Source organism: Dysidea avara, chromosome 8 (assembly GCF_963678975.1).
Source record: "Dysidea avara chromosome 8, odDysAvar1.4, whole genome shotgun sequence".
NCBI classification, from domain to species: Eukaryota; Metazoa; Porifera; class Demospongiae; order Dictyoceratida; family Dysideidae; genus Dysidea; species Dysidea avara.
The window spans coordinates 10,190,670-10,213,861 of record NC_089279.1 but is presented as its reverse complement, the minus strand read 5'-3'; the positions used below and the strand labels follow the sequence as shown (position 1 = coordinate 10,213,861).

General features: G+C 37.3%; 1 long non-coding RNA gene and 1 pseudogene across 1 annotated transcript; both read right to left on the bottom strand.

Annotated features, from left to right (window-relative positions):
• Positions 1–451: 451 nt before the first annotated feature.
• Positions 452–22,783, bottom strand: LOC136264388 (3-oxoacyl-[acyl-carrier-protein] reductase FabG-like; annotated as a pseudogene).
• On the bottom strand, positions 15,230–17,517 carry LOC136264389 (uncharacterized). The gene is made up of 3 exons (XR_010705095.1): positions 17,417–17,517; positions 16,062–16,133; positions 15,230–15,547 (listed from the first exon to the last, which is right to left on the bottom strand). It is a non-coding gene; the product is annotated as an uncharacterized lncRNA (long non-coding RNA).
• Positions 22,784–23,192: the final 409 nt, after the last annotated feature.

The window sequence follows — 23,192 nt, the reverse complement described above, 5'->3', positions numbered from 1 at the left end:
TATTAGTAGCTATGGAGTTATGGACAGGTTCAAATATATTTATGGTCTTAGCTCATACTTTCAGTGATTTCTTTAAGTATTACAATTCACAGCATGGCAAGGGAAATATATCCACCAATCATTGTCAGTGACATTGAACATAAGTTCAAGCACACGTGACAATGCTGGACAAATTATTGTGGAATTGTTCATGAAATTTCATGGGTTGACTAACACTTTGCCAATAAAATACCTAATGGTATGAAAAAGCCATGAAAAAAGAACGTCATGCTGTGAAACCCCATGAACTGGTTTTTCACGTAGTTTTATTTCATATACATTCCATTACAGTTTAATGGAAGATATTCTATTTTATGGATACCACCCTATGAAATTTGAAGTTGTCATGAATATTTCAAAAATTTTCATTACATTTTCACGAGGAAAAAGATAGCAGTGTGATTACTAAAATCATTATAAAGTTAAATGTACAAAAAGCAGAAACATAACAAATATATAAATTATGCCTATAAGCTTTTAGTTGATACAAATTCAAACTTTAACTACAAAGACACAACTATGTATTATGCAACTGTCCCTCCATCAACAGGCAACACAGCACCAGTGATGTATGATGCTTCTTTGCTGCAAAGAAATAACACTGCCTCAGCAGCCTCCCTCATCTGTGCAAAACGACCAAGTGGATTTCCCTGAAAAGTACATTATAGTAGCTAAAACTGTAACAGACCAATACAGCTTTTTGTTCATATAGTGTGGGATAATAGGATTACAATACCTCAATCATGAAAACTGTGCCCTTCTGTTCATAATAATAAAGGGTGCTTACTAGAGACTAGGCTGGTGGATTGAGTTAGCAGTTGTATTCACAGTGCCCGAAGCCTACTCCAACAACATTATAGGCACGTATCATTCATAAATGAAGCATTTAAAGTTTATATAGCATGAAATTAGAATTTTTAACCTTAAAATAGATACTCTTTTATGGAAAAAAAGTTAGGAATTTTACAATAAAAGTGTTTACACAAGGAGATCATCACCAGGTGCTAAATTTTTTTAGCCCATATAATTAGCATACCATACCAGTATTTGTACTTCAACTACAATAGCTCGTAAAATTTCTAAGTATTCCTTACATTTGCATGTTTATCAACTTTTTGTAACATAATTCATCACAAGTAGTAAACTACTATTAAACTGCACCAAGGGAAACAAAATGGTGCCAAATTTATTTATTTTATTCATTTATTAATGCTTTACAGCACAAGTGCTGAAGGTCTGTAGGACACTTGGTCCTACAGCCTGCTCAAAGACTTTAGCTACTTAAGGTGTGTTTGAAAAGTTGGAGAATGTATTTACAATAATATGCACTCCCCTGCATGTAGTTTAAACTTTGACTATGTATGTTCTATCGATTACACAGCCTTATTCACATGCACAGAGAATGATACATGAATCTAGCTTAGAACCAGACTGCTATTTCAACCCTTGTAGTTGTGTTATAAAAGTTTGGACAATTTCTGGTTCAATCTAAAGTGATAGACAACACACAAAGTCATTGATGTGCTACTGTGAAATAACACTGTTGTGCTGTGAGTAAATTTAAATGGTACACAAAGGCGGACAAAGGTAAGTCCGTCATGCATGTATTCTACATACTGCAGTATACCAAAAGGAACCTATCAGCCTGTAGCAACTTTTAATGGTCAAAAATGAAGTCAGTTGGTCGGTCGGTTAGTCGAAGTGTGCAACTTTATTTGTTACTGTGCAGCTTTCTGTGTATTTTCAAACTTGATAATGCCAGGTGTGTTTCATGGCCTTTTATTCTATCATCCCTACTCAAATGTAAAACTTCTAATTTTCCAACACATTTGTTTGTCTACTTTTTCGTAACATAATTACAGTATGATTAGCTAGGAAAGAATGGAACCAGATATACATTATATATGCACAACTGAATGTGCACCCTGATTATCAATTAATGAAAAGTGAAGTGGCTATTCCACTGTCTACTGAAATGGAAAATTTATTCATTGTTTTTGTTAAATAAATACAGTTACTTATTATCATATACACCTTTCTAATAGTTCACTTATGTTGTTGTACTCAGACATTACACCACAAGGTCTTACTGATTACATCACATTGTGATGCATGACCAAATATATATATTGTGATGTAAGATCAAGAACTGGATGTACTGTTATTTATAGCTACAAGTATAAGGAGAAATTAAAGAATTTTTAAGGGATCATAGCAAAAAAGTAGGGAAACAAGGACGTTGCCTACACCAGCAGATCTACTTGAAACTTGTGGACATTTAATCCCTACTGCAGCCTATACCTATAGGAATTACAGTGTAAATGTCCACTAGTATAGCTATCTGCAGGTGTAGGTGACTTCTCTTGTTTCCCATTTTTTCTATGACCCCTAATTGAATTCTAATTGAATTTAAAATTCTTAATTTCTCCATATACTTGTTTGGTTACTTTTTTGTAACATTATTATGACAGGTGAACCTGTGCATACTGCATCAAAAGAAAGAATGGCACCAGAGGTAATGTTTTTGACTGAACGCCTGCCTCAACTATCAATTACTGACTCAAAAGTGAAGTGACCATAACACTTTGCTTTCAGCTATGTTCAGACCATTTCACAGCATTACAAATGAAGAACAGTAGGAGAAGCACCTCTGCAAACAATGCAGTCACCACAGAAAATATGGACGATTCCTATTTACCAAACCCAAGGAAGCAATTGCGCCATTGCAAATCGACATCTTGGGCTTTCAGCAAAAAGAAATGGGACACAAAGGAGGGCAAAAGTAAGTCCATAATGCATGCTTGATACATGCTGCAGTATGCCAAAAGGCAAATGTTGAGCTGAAGTGATGTTGAACAGCCGGCAAAAAAATCTAGCTCCCGTAGCCTTAGCCATTATTGAGTTACGCTTGTCTGAAGGCAGGCAGGCAGGCAGGCAGGCAGGCAGGCAGGCAGGCAGGCAGGCAGGCAGGCAGGCAGGCAGGCAGGCAGGCAGGCAGGCAGGCAGGCAGGCAGGCAGGCAGGCAGGCAGGCAGGCAGGCAGGCAGGCAGGCAGGCAGGCAGGCAGGCAGGCAGGCAGGCAGGCAGGCAGGCAGGCAGGCAGGCAGGCAGGCAGGCAGGCAGGCAGGCAGGCAGGCAGGCAGGCAGGCAGGCAGGCAGGCAGGCAGGCAGGCAGGCAGGCAGGCAGGCAGGCAGGCAGGCAGGCAGGCAGGCAGGCAGGCAGGCAGGCAGGCAGGCAGGCAGGCAGGCAGGCAGTAGAAAATTCCACTGAATAAAAAATTTGTAACTACTTATTGGGGTTGTACTGAAGGCACTTATAGGGTTGGTTATACCTAACCAATACTGCCAAATTCCTAGGCCCAAGTCAAAACTTTTGTCCAAAAGCTTTCAGAAATTTCTCACAATTTCACCTATTATATATGCTCTTTCAGTGTTCCTATTATGCTTGCATTATGCTCCTAGGATAGCAACATTTCTTAAAATATTCTTGGAACATCTTAATTAGTGAATGTTCTATTAGAGCATTTCACTACAAAATAACTGTTCTAGTAGAGAGGGTATCGATCTAAGGAGCAAATGAACAATTACTGTATTTAAGTGCAGTTTGCATTTCCACTGACTGCTCCACTTCCAGAGAGGGTCAATCTATTTTCAAAGAATTAAGCTCCATATATAGTTTGAAATATCCACCTACAGTAATATGCTAACATTACATAGCATAACACTCTAGCCTAGCTATTATCTTTTTTATAATGCTGGCATAATGATGCAGACCTAAAAGGTGCCAAGATGGTATTGTGAAACTGGTTGTTGGTGATATCGTTTGGCCAGAGCCTCCACAATCCCTAACATACAGTACTACAGTACATGTACACTTTATAATGAGAAAGGATGATAAAACAGGAAAGTCTACAGTGTGGGTGGTGATACCAACTCTTCTTTTAAACATCGTAGAGTTCCAGGATTATTGAAGAGTTCTGCTGGTAAATAAGTTGTTGCTGTAGTGCTTTGCACTATCAAAGCTCACCTTCCCTCTGCACTTATCAGGTTGTTGGCCATATTTTGATTAGTTTACAAAGTGTTTACAAAGCTTGGTTAGCAGCACCAGGATACAAATAATAGAACTATCCTTAGACTTACCTGATTCACTTCTTAAGGCCACATCCTTGGACATATGGCCCAATTCGGCCTATAAAAGTTCTGTAAGAGTAGCACCATCACAATCATCCACGTCTCTACTAGGGCTGAGCGATACTGCCATTTTAGTATCACGATCGATACTAAAGCCACTATTCACGATACTGAATAGTTCACGATACTTACAAATAAGTCAATCATAGCTGGTGCCACATAATGTATTGCTCAGCATTCCTGCAGGAAGTCCTTATAGGTGATAGCAAACTAGCCACTATCATCCTTGTTTACAGTAACAGTTATTGTAACACATGCTTTGAGGTTGTTATGGTGTTCACACCTCTCTGCAGGGGAAACCAGATGGGTGGACTTTATCATTTACAAGGATTACTGCATAACAATTGGATTTTTAATGTAAGGCATGGTATCACGATAGTTAATAACAAAATATCATGGTATCGATACTTTCAAAATATCGCGATATATCGCTAAAATGGTAGCATCGCTCAGCCCTAGTCTCTACTCCTACCCATTGTATTGGAAAGGATATACCCATAAAAATATTCAAAACAGCCAAAAAACAAACTTCCCACCATCTTACTGCTAATTACAGCTCCTTTCACAGGCGTTCTTCAGCATTACACCAGTGTACAGGTGTACTTTCACTAACCCTCTCCCATAGGCTTGTGACTGGTTGCAGTACTATTTCTTGCTGTATTTCAAGTAATTTTGGGTGGAATGACTTGAACTACAGGTGTAAATTGAAACTGGCTGTACACATCGACTGACAATGTATCACACATGCACTGAAGTTTCTTGGTGTGATGTGCTATCACACATTTAACCTGACTATAACCATAATATACTAAAATGTTACTATATCTACTAAACAAAACAAAATCTGACTAAACCATGCACATGAATCAACCTATTACAATAGTAACAAGGGTTGATAATACAGCTAAAGTTTCTTTTACCATTTGAAGTGTTCACTAGTATAAAGGTGCATAGATGATATCCCTTGTTTCATTGTTTTATACCTAAAATGCAAAATTTTTCCTCACACTGGTATAAAATTCGATGCAAAAGGCACACTACTTTTATATGGTCTTTAATGTTATTATACAATTATAAGAAAAATCAGGAATTATAAACTAGAGTAGGGAATAAACTAGAGTAGGGACAATTAGTACCACTGCAATAAAAGTACTGAAACAAGCTGTATTGGAGTAGTACAAAATTTCCAGATACTGTAAAACAAAAAGAAGTGAATATCCCTATTGTGCTATGTGTCTACAATCAAAACACAAAGTAGGGACATCTATTTCTTATACTACTCCGATCTACTTTTTATTGCAGCAGTACACTACGTACGTACACTGTCCCTATTCTATATAGTTTAAAATTCTCCTAACTTTTCTTATACTTGTTTGTGAACCTTTTGTGAATTCACATGACCACTATTAAATGGCTATCTACCCTCACTTTTCAAAGTCATATTCATGAGTGAGGTCATGATCATGAATCTATAATCCAATTATACACAAGGGTTGTCTGCCTACATTCAAGATCTGGTGTAGCCGCCAGACTAATTCACTTACATGCAGCTAAGCTAAACTATTTCACTTACAACAGTAGTCTACTTTCATACATACCAGCACTTTGTGCATACCATTCTACAAGCAGTCCATCTTCTGGTGGTAGCCTGGATTTCTCGTCTACAATGGAGCACAGCTCACAAACTATTCGCTGGAACCGAGACATGTATTCCAATGTGTTGGTGCAATGACATTGTGATATGTGCACGCCTGAAGATCAAAGCCGTACTGTTCTGGCTATGGCCGCTACAGTAAGAGTAAGACAATAGCGCATGTATTGTATGGCTATCACTATGCCAAAATTTTCTTCTTAAGTGAATTTGAATTGTTTCTGTTAAAAACGTAGGGCTGTAGCTGTAGCCACCTTTCCGCTATGCTTGACTGAACGCATCAGGCAGGCAGGCAGTAGAAAATTCCATTGAATAAATTTCTGTAGCAACTTGACGAAACATTTCAAGTTGATTTGAAGGTGTTTTTGGGCTAGATTTTACCCAACCAATACTGTCATTCTATCATGAAGGGAAATCAAGGCAGGTTTTTGGGCAATATTTTATCGCGGGCCATGGCCACACCTTCATCGTTCCTACTATACAGTACTATCGTACTGTATGACTTGAGAAATTTGTCTTTGAACCAAGATATATATCTTCTACTTCACACAGGTCAAAGGATATTGCTCCTTGAAAGCTTGTACTGGCTGCTAGAATCCTTGAAATCTCTATACACAATTTCAAATCTGAAAGGCCTGAGGAAGGATCTGCATTTTTGTTACACTACATAAATGTGAATTCATGTATGTACAATGCTCACAATGTACTGTAGTTTTTATATTTCCAATAATCAATGGATTTAAAAACCCAAGGTTAAAGAGCTGTGAATTCAATATAGTCTTCTTAACTCTGTGAATATTTAACAGAATCACCAAAAGTTTGAACCTTGTTAAGCTCTTCAAATTATAAAAATTTTAATGTAATTGGAATTAGTACATATTTCCAAGAGCACTGAGCATTTTAATTTGTATGAGTTATTCTCTCTAAAAATAAGCAGCAAATATTATATTAATGACTTCCATATTGTGAGACAATTGATGGATCATTTTAAAATTATGGACCTTTTCTTCAAAGGTTAATCTTTGATATATACATTGTATTTTTACAGGTCTGTAAGTAATCATTGCTGAATACAAAATAAAATTGAAAATCTAATACTTGCATTCAGTTGGCTAGCTTAATCAAATCTTTCTAATTTACTGTTTGACTCATTTACAGTGTTGGGACAGTAACTTTTTCAAAGTAACTAGTTACATATTACTTGCAACTGAACTATTTAGTTACAGTTATAAATTACCCATATAATAAAGTAACTATAATAATATTACATATTATATTAACTTGCGACCACAGCCTAGCTTAAGCTCTCACATGTGAAACTACCACCTTATCATGTTACATGGTTGCGTTGTTGGACAATGTACAAATCTTGGTTATAGTAAGAAGCTGGTGAATAAGCTTCATTCAGTAGGCTTCTTTACTTTGTTGTGGCTAGGCGTTACTCAGTGGATCACTAACGAGATTAGTAACTGTGTTACTTGTAGTAATAATATTATGTAATATTAGATTCGTTATAGTTGCAACCCAGTTTATGAAACCGCAACATCTCGTTTATGGGCACGTGTTTAGACCACAATAATGAAGCATGCCAGCCTGTAAAATGGTGTAAAGTAGGGCTCTGTTAATGGGTGATTGGGAAGAAAGGCAGTGGATAATTAGCATGGCTGTGCTCTAGGGATGGTTTATGGCTTATACCAACCGTTAATATCCCTTATTACGATGTGGTCAATACCCGTAAGTGATCATGTGCTCTTTCTGCTATGAAGTGTTAAACTGTTCCATTCAATATAGTGTTTCTTTTATACATTTAAGCTTTATTTTGATATAATATCTAGTGGACACATTGAATATAGAAAACCGAACCAAACCAAGTCTTCCTGGCACGGCAGTTTTATGCATGCTGGCCTGGTTTGGTTTGGCTCGGTTTGATGGGTGTTTATATTGTAGTGAAAATTGAGACGAGTCGTGCCGAACCGAGCCAGCGCACGATATGAGGCAAGTGTAAACGTAATATTAGGTAATGCATTACATTTGTAAGTAAAGTAACTTGAGTTATATTACCTGTTTTTATAGCATATTTCGTTATATTACTTAGTTACCACAAAAGTAATAATATTACGTAACGTGTTACATAAGTAAGTAACACGTTACTCCCAACACTGCTCATTTAGGAATTTCAATTAAGAGCCCCACTTATACATGAAGATAGATAAGAATAACCAGATGACATCAACAAAATGTCAATATCATGGAGCCATTTCAAACCCAACAGACTTTTCTTTATTAACTTGATAATACAGTGTACAAGACTTTAAAAAAAAAACAAGTAAAAAGAACTTCCCACCAGAACATGCATGCATCCCATGGGTCCCTGTTGTAAAAAAGCTATACCGAATCCAATATAATACATGGTGCCACATAGTACTCAATCCTTTCCAATCTCGTGGTATAATAAAACAATAAAGGACCATAACAGTTATATAAACATTGTTTTGCTTTGTAAGCACTTTTCATTGCTTAGCAGAAAGTATACAACTGAGCCCTTGGATGATGAATAATAGAAGACTTACTTTCAACAAATCAGTTTTAATAGAAGTTATTATTGCATCTTTATCGTGTGGTCCAGGTCCCATACCTGCAATTGCACGCAAATGAAATGATACTTTATTTACATCTTTACATAAAGCACAAAGAACAAACACAGAAGTGATAGGGCTGACAATATTAATAATGCTATGAGTACTGTAATACCTATTGATTTGATACTTTAGCAATTAATTACTGCAAGTTCATTGACAAGTGATCAGGGAACTATGTAGTTGAAGGATTGGGTTTTCTAGGTTTAGTAAAACTTCTAGTCATGCATTTATTTGGTTTAGAAAAGTTTGGTTCAGAGCCTGGCCAGACCATAGCCCATAGTCCGGCTAGACCATTTTAAGAAACCATAATTGGTCTGGTGTGCCAAAATTGATCCATGTATTTTGGGACATTGGAAACAGTGGAAATTGAAAACTGAAACTGAAAACTGAAACTGAAATACTGAAACGGAAAAACTGAAACTGAAAAACTAAAATTGGTCAAAACTTCATATTAACAGGTACCTCTTAACAAAGACCACCTCTGTAATTAGACCACCTGTATAATACGACCGCCTATAATAAGACCACCTCATTATAGTAGTCATGTCAAGTAGGTCCAACAAAAAGGCCATTAGGTGTACTCATAATGTAATAAAGTATCAATCAATCAGACAGTACTTAAAAGTTAAAACGACAGCTGCAGGGTTGTACATAAAGATATACTATCTTACCATACCAAGACCTAAAGTCCATGGTCATGTCGCAATGAAAATGGGGTAATTGCATGCACAATTATTCTCCTGATACTGGATTTCTCATGAATTGTGCATGATTTAAGAGTTGCATAGTTAAATTAATGATCTTGGACTTTGTGTCTTGGTAATAGTTAGACACTCGTGATAGGTGTCTTCAAGGATTTAAAAACCTGTCAATAATTACCTGCGCCTTGGTAATTACTGATGTCACCTCAGGTTTTTAAATCTTCGAGGATGCTTATTACGTGTGCCTATCAATTATTAAGACACAAAGTCAAGAATCATTAATGTTGATTTTGTAACTATGCAACTCCTAAATCATGCACAATAATATTCATGAGAAATCCATTATCAAATTCAATTATGCATGTAATTGCTCCATTTTCATTTGTGACATGACCATAGACTTTAGGTCTTGGCATGATAAGATAGTATACCCTTTTGTACAACCCTGCAGCTGTCATTTCAACTTTTAAGTACTGTCTGATTGATTGATACTTTATTACATTATGAGTACACCTTAGCTATATTTTTGGACCTACTTGACATAACTACTATAATGAGGTGGTCTTATTTTAGAGGTGGTCGTATTATAGAGGTGGTCGTATTATAGAGGTGGTCTTATTATAGAGGTGGTCTTTGGTAAGAGGTACCTGTTAATATGAAGTTTTGACCAATTTTAGTTTTTCAGTTTCAGTTTTTCTGTTTCAGTTTTTCAGTTTCAGTTTTCAGTTTCAGTTTTCAATTTCCACTGTTTCCAATGTCCCATGTAGGGAATGTCCCATGTATTTTGGTCAAAAAAAGTTAGTTCAACAGACAATCAGCCAAAGTTAAAAACTTGTATTGGCAGAGCAGTGCATGAATTGAAGAAAACAAGGGGATAAGTGCCACTTAAGTTTCTTTTTTTAAAAACCAACTGTTTGTAAGATTCAAACTTGTGATAACTCTTACAGTCCACTATGGATATTCAATTTTACATTTCAATCTATTCAACCTTTTACTTTTTTCTTTACTAGCCCATGTACTATTGTATTGAACTTGCAATAATATTTTCAAAAACCTAACTAAAATTGCTTCTAAATACGATCTTGTAGCCAGAGCTACAATATTAAGAACTTCCTTTTTTTCAGTTCACTATGTACCCATGAGGCAGGAAAAGGGGCCAAAATTGTTTTCTAAAAGTAGATGTAATAGCAATTTCAGCTGCTATCATTACTGTTTTCAGATTGCTGGCCTCCAGCAGTGACTACCTGAAAATGGCTTCTCCTGAAGGTCGTGCAGCACTGTCAGCACGACTCAGGGCCAGAGCCCAAAGATTTTGTGTGGTCAGGCTATCCATGGACTGCAATGCATGGAGGTCATAGTCATGCACATTACTGGTTGTTTATCCAACCAGAGGGCTACCAACGACAAAGCAACAATAACAGATAGATGAATTCACTGTTTATCCAACCAGAGGGATACCACTATTCCAGCACATTAGCTCCAACATATATGAGTATCCCAGTAATGCCTACATGTTTATTGATCTAATTGTCTTTTAATCAGAAACTATTTGCTTTCATGTGATACTGAGCTGCATGTGCTAAGCACACACAGCATGCCAAGCTAGGGAGGTCTGGGGGCATTCTCTAGATAATTTTTGAAAACAGATGCTCTGAAATGGCATCTAGAGGTTATTACATGCAAAGCCCTCTTTCCATCAAGGATATATGAATAGTACTTTTTGTTGAAGCTCTTCTTCACTCCTTTTAAAGGAATTATCACCTTGTGAAACTTAACTTTATGACTACATAATGATAAATCATTGAAATGATGATGAGACAAATATAATAAACATAGAAATAATGACTGTCACTCTCGCCTTCATTATTAAAAATTATGTGCAAAATCATGCTCAAAATCATGTGCAAATTCACATGTTAAGACAGTGGTGTGCGTTGAAACAATCAGTACTATACACCTAGTGCCACTGGGTCTTACGGCAGGCAGATGAAATCCTGGTGAAGTTTGAACTTTTAAAAATTCACTGTGCATTGAAACATTCGACTTTTCGCTTCAGCTACATGCAGCATCATTACAGCAGTATTAATGCATTCCAAGTGGTTTTTTCAGGTAAAACTCATTGAAAGTCTGTTCTTTATTTTTAAGTGCGAAAAATTGTGAAGCCATATGATTTCTTACCAATCCCTACTTATTAAGTCTGTCGTACTTAATGATAAAAGCCAAGTGGAATAGCATACAACAGCCAGTATATATCTTAGTACCTGGCTACCCCTGTGTAACAGTGCAACAGTGTTACAGTAACAGCCATGCAGTAGCTTATTATACCTGACTATACAGTGCAATGCTAACAGTACAGTACATAATACAGGATGTCATCACCAAGTAAGCTCATTTTGCAATGCACTTTGGCCCCATATTTTGTGGATATTTTCTATGTGTAAAATTATAAAATTGCTTCTTGATCTAGAGCTACTATTTACAGTGTTTCTAAATAAACATTGTAGATTTTAAATGTGTGCATGCATTGGAGTTAAACTATTGAGTTTGAATTATGGGACTATAACATTAAATGTCAGCCATGCGTATAGTATATACCTATCTTTCCCTGTTTTTGTTTAAGCTAAGGGATAGTTGTAAAATTAATTTTTAGCCAGTGTAGCATACTGTATGTGAGTGTGATGATCATGTGTTGCAGGTCGTATAACTGAGAACGCTGATTGGTGTATATTTAGAGTTAGTTTCCATCATTACGGGTTGGTACAATACCACTTCTAGCACATAGTGTGGATAAGCACTTCATGTACCTGTTCTATTAGAGTACTGTATTATAACCAAGAAATTGAGGTTTAAAAGGTGGAGGAATTGAAGTAGTATCGCAAGCTGTGTATGGGTTGATGAATTGCCAGATGGAACTAATTCTACTGAAAAGTGATGAGGAGAGTGATGCACCTCACGTAAGCATTGTTCCATCAACTGAGATAACATGATGTTCCATTGACCACACTAAAACAGGTTGCTTGTTAGCTAGTTAATTACTTGATGTATGCTGAGGAAGATAAATGCTGGGCAAATTGGCCAAGCAAGAAAAGAGGGAAGAGACAAGCAATCCTATTGATATGCCATCACCATGGACTAAAGAGATGCAGTATAATCACAAAGCTGAGTGTCACCACAGTCGATACCATCATCACATATTGCTTCTCAATGCCAGGAAGTATTGCAAATACTGGCTCTATATGTAGTTACCAAAAAAGTTCCCTATAAAACTGTCATCTTTCACTATAAATTAATTCTCTACCACTGCAGGATGTGTAACTTGTATTCTATTAGTATGCACAGTAATGGGTAAACACCTGTACATAGCTGGATAAACTGTACAGGTTGATTACGTTGAAGCAGTATAGTAAAAAGGACATTTGGGTTGCTCTGATACTCCTGACGAGAGAATTAGATGATATTTGAAAAGTATCCGAGACTGTATGGTATCTAGTTGGTGGCGATAAAATATTACATTAATTTATGTGAAACAGTGCAGCCTGCAGCATGTGCAATTGAAACTACTTTTACTATGGGATTATTATTACATTGACCACTAGTACTATAAATACATCAAACCAGACAGCATGAAGCTGCAGCTTCTTGGGTGTCCTGCCAAGTTAAAGAATCCCAAGGCTGTAGGCTATCTGGTTAGTGATAGTGAAATAATTTATTGCCATTTTGGGAGGTTGGCAATTCTGCTATTAAGTAAACATCCAACCACCATGTGATGAGGCAGATCTCTCATAGTACATGGTAAGGAAGTCAAAAACAAAATTTTCATGCTGAGTCGTTTCTCTGACTGTATATAGTTAGAAATTGAGCCAACATTCAACTACATTGTAGCACTGCACTGTGATAAAAAGCAACTTTCACAAAACAGTCCCATTACACTGGAAGATATAATGCCGCAAATAATACCATTATTGCAGCACCAAGCATCACCAATTTGATTACAACAAGCTGTATAATGCCACAGAAGACATTGACATGAACACATTGGCAACAGAGAGTCAATGTTACTAAAATTGCACTAAAATTCATTACATTTAACACAGATATGTAATACACAGTTTCCAACTTGCAGCATGAACTAAGTGAATTGTATCCAGATTATTATGCTATGAGGAAGATCTAGTTCCTCATGTCATAGGTGAAGACCCTTTCAATGTTCGTGGTTATAGGCAGTTTGTATTATAGTTGTAGTACTTGACCAAACTCGTAACAAGACAACCTTTATTTCATGATAATTAATACATAATTGAAATTGCATGTACAGAGATGACACTATGGTAGGAGAAGGATTAAGGTAGAAAAGGTTATGGTTAAGATAGAGTAGTCAGCCACTCACAGACATGGTGGCTTAATATTTCTTTTCAAGCTGTTGATTATCCACTCAAAAACAGCCAAGCTATTAAAAAAAGTGCGGCCCTCAAAAGCCTGGATGAAGAAAAAGTTGTGAAATCCAAGGTGGCGGCCAAGAAATGGCTACAATAATGTAAATGCTAATAAATTTTAACAATGCACAGTTATTTTTCACCCAGGCTTTTGAGGGCAGCACTCTTTTTTATGGCTAGGCTGTTTTTGAGTGGATTTCACTTCTTTGTGTATTTTCAAAAACCAAATCCTGTACCTTTTTACTGGGATATGATTTCCAGGCTGTTGTATCACAAGTTTTGCTAGCATATAGCACTTATTATGATGATTATGATGATGATTGGCGCGAGTCGGTCATACTAGTCTGCTCGCAGACTGCCTGGGGGTGAAACTAAGTTAATACTACAAATATACCGCTGATCGATACGAAAATAGCTCTGATTTGATGAAATATCTACTAGATTGAGCCTCCTAGTGTTGCAACAATAGTATGGTGCTAATGCTCTAATAGAGTACACATTTTTGCTTTTGCTGAAATCATCTAATAGAACACACATAAAATGTTCTAGAACAATCTAGATTTTCTATTGTAGATCAAGACTCACGGTAGTGAGTCGCGCGGCCAGTAAAGCAGAAACGCGCGCCGCAGACAATAAATGACGTGACCACTACGTGAGGTTTTACATTTTACAAGAACGAACGTTGTCAAATTCGGCCTTCCTGTATTGCGTAAGTGACGGGTGGATTACTGTAATCCACCCGTCACTTACGCTATCCCTCTGAAACTCTGGAGTTGAACTCATCATGTCACTAGTAACTACCACACAAGCAGTGAAGCAAATCCATGCCGATTGTTTCGTGATCGAGGTTGCCGACATCAAAGGGGAAGTTTCATTTTTCTTTTTAATTTTTTTTTTTATCGCATGCGGTTAGACGCAACCGCAGGTGTATGCCTTGCGTTCCTTTGTGCATTCCGAACATTCATCGCCCTGTTATTGCTTCAGTATTCACTCAATCACCTCAAGATTCACATCATCGATTTCACCATACATGATTACCCTACAGTCGTGATTTCAGCACCAAACGAAGTTTCAGTCGTCCTCAGTCGACCTAGAGGCCAAATACAAATCCCAGATTGTTGTTTTCCGCAATACTCGCTTGGCATTTAGGGCAATGTGTCTTTAAACTGTTCTGAAAGTTTCGTTCAGATTGAAACATTTGTTTTCGAGAATGGCTAGTTTGAAATTTGAATTTAGTCGCCCCCACGTCATTTGCTCTCTAAGAATTTTACTCGGAATTTAAAGAATGACGCAGAGCACAACTGCGGTCACTGGGTATTGATGAACTGGCGCTCTATGTAGTTAATCAGTACATATAGCCACCAAGAAGTGTGCTGCCATAGATTATAGTCCATAGATATAATCTATGGTGCTGCATACCATCCTTAATTCGTTTTGAAATTAGTCGCCCCCACATAATTTGTCCTCTAAGGGCGCGGCTTAAAGAATGACACAAGAGTACAACTGTGGTTACCAGTTGTTGACACAAGCTGTGAGTAATTAGCACATGTAGCTAGCTTAAAAGGAAGTGTGCAAAATCGCCTAATACAATTGTCACCATGCATTATTGCATTTTATAGCACCCCCACACAAAATTACGCATATAATTACAACATACAGAGGAGACACATGAATACCAAACACTTTTCACAACAATAATGTAAGAATTGTACAATAATGACTGTAATATAACTGCTATGCAAATGTTTTCCAGTGGCCCGCCATGGTAGCAAGTCTCACATGACGGCATGTATATTCATCCAAACACAATGGGAGTAACGAGTAAGTATGATGACAACAAGTTGGTATGACTCCATTTGTAGAATCCAGATGAGTGGGTGTGGCTCCAGTATGTCTAAACAGTTAACAAACATTCCTGTTATAAATACGTGCTAGAGTTGCAATATAATAGTATAGTATTTAAATGCAATAATACATAGTCTCCATTGCATCACTATCAAACGACACTAAGTGGAGGATATTGTTGCATCTCTAGTATGTACACTCTATCAGTACAACCTATCTTAATGGCCACTAGTATAGAAAGACAACCACTCTTGAAAAGCCAATTCCAATTGAGAATTTATACACTGTTACCTGCTGAATGAGTGAAGGTGGCAATAAACAAGTTCCACCGTAATTTATACATGTGATCTGATCCTGTATATTCTGTCAGTGGATGAGATCCACTTGGCCAGGACAAAATGTGACTCAAGTGCCCTGGATGATCCATACTCAACCAACTTATGACCCAGTGGCACAATGGAACTGACTATTTATAGAGAATACAATTATATTTATTTCTAAGATGTGTGGATGTGTGGACACATTACAACACATTACATGTACATACAAGACATGCTACGTACTGTTTTAGCATTTCAAGTCACCACATTATACACGTACCAGTCAACAATGCTTCATAGTGCCCATCAGTAAACCTGAAGAAAAGTTACGAAAAATAAAAATTCACATAAGTACAATGAAACCTCATTAATATAGCAGGCTGTGGGACCAAAAAATTTGGCCTGAATAACAAGGTGGCCTTATTAATGAGGTCATAAGTAATGCTTAGCTATATTTGGGACCTACTAGAGGTGGCCAATATAATGAGGTGGTCTTATTAAAGAGGTGGCCACTAAGTGAGGTTTCACTGTACATATAGTTCACAATATTAATGGTTAACAATATACACTGAAACCTGCAGGTCACTTCTTGTGGAAGATTGCTCTCTACACAAAATGACACATTCAGAGATTGTATTTAGATGGATGATGCAGTAACGCATTGTGACTTCAATACTCGTGATGTGTCACTGCTAGGCAGCAACCATATACACGGCACTGCCACATCGCACTTGCTCGCACACACAATTTTGCTAAAGATTTTACAAATTGATAATTAAGGGGTGTGGCAACTAGCTGTTTCGCTCGCAAGACTGTGTGGCAGCTGTTTCCCTTCTGTACAAGTGGCCACCAAGACAGGTCCACTGTGGATGAAAGCCAGGTATTAGATATTTGGTATTTCATGTGTTGAAGACATTCCAGGGCTTCTGGTAGTCTCAAATCTCACCACAGTTTAACTCAGGCAGTGTTGTGGTCACCACTAAACTATACTGGAATGCTGTGTTATGTTCATCTTATGCTTGGCTACTATATTGTAGAACTGAAATGGATACTCTGAAAAATATATCCTATGGATAATGACTTCATCACTTTCTTCATCAGGACCAATAGTGAAACTTTTTACACTTGGGGCTGACAGTCAACTGCCTATGTCTGAAGCAGTGCTTTTGGTGCTCTAACAGATTGGCTGCCCCCTTGCTGCCAGCACTCACTGTCTCATACGCTGTCATACACTAAATCCATCTCTATAGCCAGTTAGAACAGCATGCTTCTTATCTTTTTTTAAGGCCGCATAATGCAGCTACCTCTTTAAAAGGCAAGGTTAGAAAATTTTGTCCCTACGGCCTGAATAATGACCAGTTTTCACTGTACTATTAGTGATTAGTGATCATGGGGGATTATTTATTAAGATACTAAGATATACAAACGCTACAACCTCTAAATATAGCAGTAAATTTTTTACCCTGGTCCAATGTCTGGTAATAATCGTGACTTCATGAGAGACTCTACTGTGACAAATACATGTTTATCAAGATATGTGCTAATCGCCTTTTTACAATTAAGTTTTACAAAACAAATACATGTATAGTTAAACTCACCAATTGCGACTAAATCCCTTCAACACGGAAAGACAAGTAATGAGACAACCTTGGAGACAACAGCCACACAAGCCTATTCTGGTGCGTTTATTTAGTAGTAATATAAATTTTAAAGGCGTTTATTTACAACAGGACATAATTACGCGCCCCTCTATTGTCTCTGTACATACTTGCCTTTTCTTTACTATTCTCATTTTCATTTCACAAGATCCCTTGGCAAGGGCGTAGCTTCTTCACTTGAATTAGTCAATGCTTGAAGTAGAACGAGATACTCTAATAGAACAGTCACATTTCTACAAGTGCCATATTTTTATATTGTAAAGTCTGTAAGTAGCTAGTAATTTAAACTATACAATCCAATGCTAAGCAGAAGTTGTAACTATGCTAAATATTGATTGCTGTGCTACAGCTGTTTTGTGACTGCTCTAATAGAGTATCTTGATCGTTTCAATGCAGTACAAGATGAAAGGCAAAGTGTTGTTAAGGGTTTACTAGTTAAAATGGGTACTAGTTGACTGCAGTTACATGCCACTAACAGGGCCGTCCAGAGAAATTAGAGGGCCCGGAAAAAGTTAAAGAGGGGCCCAGGGGCAAGGAAGGGTCTAGATCCTGACTGCTCTATTAGAGTATATCGATCTTTCTTTAAACAGGTATTCAAGTGGCCCCTTTCGGGCTGTGGTAGGGGGCAAAATACCCCAGTTACCCCCAATGTGGGCGGCCCTGGCCACTAAAATTACAGTTATATTTTAATATTCTGTCACTGTAATCTGGGGTTTCTGTCAAAACCATGGAAACTCACCTACTGTTATCAACAGTGCATTGCTTATTCTAACAAAAAGTATTGAAATCCCATCCAAAAACAGCTTATAGCTGTAAAAAAAGTGCGCGTCCAAGTAAAGCAGAGTTAACTGCGACAAAAAGTAATGATATCATAATGCGGCCATGTGCGAGGTGTGCAAGTTGTAAAATTAATATTAGCTAATCAGATAATACAATGTTATTGTTAAAGTGTTAATGAGAACTATGTGATGCTGCTAGTTTTTAAGTGTGTGAGCATCTTCATAAATGCCACATAAATTTAATTCTCAATAAAGCAGTGTGTATAGATTCTCTGTTAGTAATAAATAGTTTGAGTTTGGCCGCCTTTCCTGTATACAGCAATGCTACGAACAAAGGAAAGGTGGCCAAACTCAAACTATTTATTACTAACAGAGAATCTATACACATTGCTTTATTGAGAATTAAATTTATGTGGCATTTATGAAGATGCTCACACACTTAAAAACTAGCAGCATCACATAGTTCTCATTAACACTTTAACAATAACATTGTATTATCTGATTAGCTAATATTAATTTTACAACTTGCACACCTCGCACATGGCCGCATTATGATATCATTACTTTTTGTCGCAGTTAACTCTGCTTTACTTGGACGCGCACTTTTTTTACAGCTATAAGCTGTTTTTGGATGGGATCAGTTTTACTTATTAAGCTAGAATTTTCATTTATAAGGTAGAAATTAAGTGAAGTGATCAACCGAGATGGCAGTAGTTCAGTTAATGATGCAGGTGTTATGGAGATCCTTGTTTGGAACTCTGGTCATGATCAATTCATTTTTTTATGCACCTTTTTTTGCCCCCCCCCCAAAGTGACTGCTCTATTAGAGTATTTCGATCCCACAATTTTACTGTGACACTTGCTCGGTTTTTGCTTTATAACTTTGTAGCTGTAAGTCTGTTGCTGTTCTAACCACCAAAAGGCACTCCTACAATGATCAGCCTATGTACACACGAATTGTCAAGTTATTCCTCTACTTGGTTTACCCTGTAGCCGTGACAAAAGTTTCATCTTTTTTTACTTGAATAAACGCTCATAACTCTTTGGATATTTATCAAATTCATAGCAAACTTGGTACGTGAATGTACCTTTATACGCTCTTTACTTGTGCCAAATATTGCAGATACAATGGAGTTACAAGTTTATGTTTTATAGCAATTTTTGCAAAGTGTGCGAAAAGAAATCAAAGCCTCCATAGCCCCCCTACGGCGAAGAAAAAAACCCACAGAAATTAAAACGAAACTTTGGCCACTCATACCCAGAAACAGCTACGGAGATTTCCTTCAAATTTAGTATGTGGCGTGGCACCTCTGTAGTGAAACTAGTTCCAATCGGACAAGGGATCATGGAGCTACAAAGGTGTGAAAATCGTATTTTCTTTCTTCCTGTAAATATGCTCATGGTGTGGTGCGCCAGCTTCTTGGGCCGCACAACACACTACTGTGTGTCTTGATATACGTATATGCTTCAAACTTCACACTGCTTCACTCTTTGGCCTGCTCCATCACCACCAACAGAAGTGAACACAAACAACCTAATTGTCAATAAGTTTTTGAGAAAATATCAGCTTCTAGATGTATACAGCAGGAAGTTTGAAAACCTGTGACAAAATTCCTGGAATTGCTATGACATTGATAATAGGGACGATAATTGATAGACATACGCATGGTAATTACTACCATTCTTGTATACTGTTGTTTGTGGGTGATAATGAAATTATGCCAAATCGGTGAATTCCTTAGTTTGCTATTTTATTGCTTTTGTTGCACTATTCTGAGGATATTTAGTGCCCTTAGCTTTATTCCTGCCTGCATGAGTAGAATGATGGATAGTCTGTACTGGACTCTGTCTTTTCTGCATGCTTTTCAGCAGGTTTCCTAACTTTCCTAAAGTACTGACTGCAAAGTTTTAAGTGGTAAGTTCTTGATATCATAATTTGTTCCCACTGGTGAAATATTATTATGTTAATTCACAAATAGGTTTTTATGAATACATCTGAAAAGTGTAGTGTTGACAAAATATGTGGTATAGCCAGCATATGTATCATACAGTATAGTAGAACTGTATATTAGGGATCATGGAGGTTTAGGTTTTTCTGGTCAAAAATATCACCCAAAAACTAGCTTCACAATGCCATCCTGGCACCAGTACGACCCTAAATGTTTTCATTAGATTGTTATTGACTGGAAGTTTCTACTGACTAACTGCCTAATGTCTTCAGACAAACGTATGTAACTCGATAATGACTAAGGCTACAAGATTGATTTTTTTCACTATTGGACATCGCTTCATCTCAAGACGTGCCTTTTGGCATACTCTAGTATGTAAAATGTACACATCATAGATTTATCTTTGTCCTCCTTTGTGTCCCAATTCTTTTTGATGACAGCCCAAGGTGTTAACTTGTGGTAGTGTGATGTATGGCTTCTCTACATTTGTAAGTGGGAATCTTTTCTATTTTTGGTGGTGACTGGATTGGTTGCAGAGGTGCTTCTAATACTAATACTGTTCTTCATTTGTAACACTGTGTAACAGGCTGAACCTAGCTGAAAGTGAAGTGTAATGGCCACTTTTCAGTAATTGATAGCTGCAGCGTACATTCAGACGAAACATTAACTTTGGCATTATCCTTTCTTTTGATGTAGTGTGTGTGAGGTTCACCAGTCATAATCATGTTACAAAAAAGTAAACAAATAAGGATAAGGAATTTTAAGTTTAATTAGGGATCATGAAAAAAATAAGTATAAGGTTGATTAGGGATCATAGAAAAAAGTAGGGAAACAAGGGAGGTCACCAACACCTCTAGATATACTAGTGAACTTTTAACCCCTACTTAAGTCATTGGTAGTTAAAGACTGAAGGAGGGATTGAATGTTCACTAATATAATTATCTGCAGATGTGGGCGACTCCCTTGTTTCCCTACTTTTTCTATGATCCCTAATCAAACTTGTACTTTCCTTGTACTTATACGTATTACTCTGTACCTATACATATTACTCTGTACTTGTACGTATTACTCTGTACTTGTACGTATTACTCTGTACTTGTACGTATTACTCTGTACTTGATAAAAACTATGCATTTATTAATAAGTAAGATAAGTGCACTTTTGACTTTGTTAGGTTTCTTTTTAGGTTTTAAAAAGCTTATATGGCTTCATCCAACAAATGGTAAATAGGTCAGAACCTTTAATAAAGGTCACTTTATATTACAGTTAAAGTGTGGACCTGGTTAGTATAGGACTGAAATGAAGGTAAAAATTATAACTTCCAAAGCTTCTTGCAAGAAAGCTGCCAGTATCCATGGTAATAAAGCAAGGGGTAAAACTACGTAACCTTCAAAGGTTACAAAACTTGATAAGACTTCTAGCTATACAATATTATCACGCTAATAAACAAAGCCAATTTGAAATGGTGGTATATCCTCTGACCATTTGACCTTTCCTCTGACCATTTGTTGCTTATAAGTTTAGTCATAGGTGGAATTCAACAACAGTGGCCATCACAATCAGAGCACGGGCACCCAAATATATTCTGTGACTCTCAAAAAAAAACTCTCTAGTTGTAATTGTGAATATTTTACTGTGTTTCATGCTATCTATTGTATAGACAAACTACTACCTAAATGGCCTTCTAATCTCTATGTAAGGCAAGGCTAAAGGAAAGGAACTCAACTACAGTTGCATAGAACCATGTTTCATGTTTCTTTAAGCATTGTGACGATTATGGGCTCCCACTATCATAATACGTCTAGGCAGCATTATGGGAAATAATGCGCACGTTATTTGGCATCAATATTTAACATAGGAATCTCACCTTTCATGGCTGTCTCTGCCAGATTATCAAAAAAGCCATCCAACATACTTCCATCAAGTGGGCCAGGTGCAATAGCACTAACTCGTATGTTATGTTTAGCAAGGCTCTTTGCTGCAGCTCTTGTCATGCCAGAAACCGTAAACTTTGAAGTACAGTATGCAAATGCATCACCAAAGCCCTGGGCATGTATCCCTGCAATACTGGACACATTAACAATAACACCTTCTTTGCCAGATTCAATCATCTGATTAGATACATACTTCATCATTAAGATCACTCCATTTACATTAACATCCTGTATTCTCTTAAATGCTGCTTCATCTGTTAGTTCCATTGGGGTAGTAGGCAACACTGCCCCAGCACAGTTGAACAATATGTCGATGTCTCCACACTCATCTACCCCACGCTGTACTGATTTCTTCACATCTTCAACCTTACTGACGTCACCACAAACATATATATCACAGCCGGACTACCCAATGATAACAGTTCTGGTACTAATTGCTTTAGTTTTGGTTCCGTATTTGAAAGGTCAAAAAGGACAAGTCGAGCTCCTTCTTCGCCAAACAGGCGCGCTGTAGCGCTTCCAAGGTCTCCAGCTGCGCCAGTGATCAATGCAGTCTTCCCTCCGAACCTTTTGAGTCGTTTAGCTTCAGTGCAATCAGATGACATGTTTAGTAGCAAACTTTCTCCTGCTCCTCACTGGCTTGCCCCTCACTATAGCGAGAAAAAAAGGTTGCCACGTCACGTTCACGGACAATTACAATAAAATACGGATAATTGCTACATTGCCAAGACTGGAACCTAGCTAGCTACGTCCATTTCGAGGGTCAGCAACAGAGCAAATTGCCCTCCAGGATCTCGGATTTCACTGGGATCTCAAGATTTCATTGGGATTTCGAGATCCCAATGTGATTTCAAGATCTCGATGGGATTTCAAGATCTTGATGGAATTTCAAAATCTGCAGCTGGTCATGATGATCAGTGAGGTTTTAAAAGATCACTGTGCTTTCAAGATATCTATTTTGACCGGCTTAATTATTATATCATTAGGGTTGGATTTCAGGATTTCACATTACCAGACTTCAAATACCATCAAAAGTTATGTATGATTATTTTCA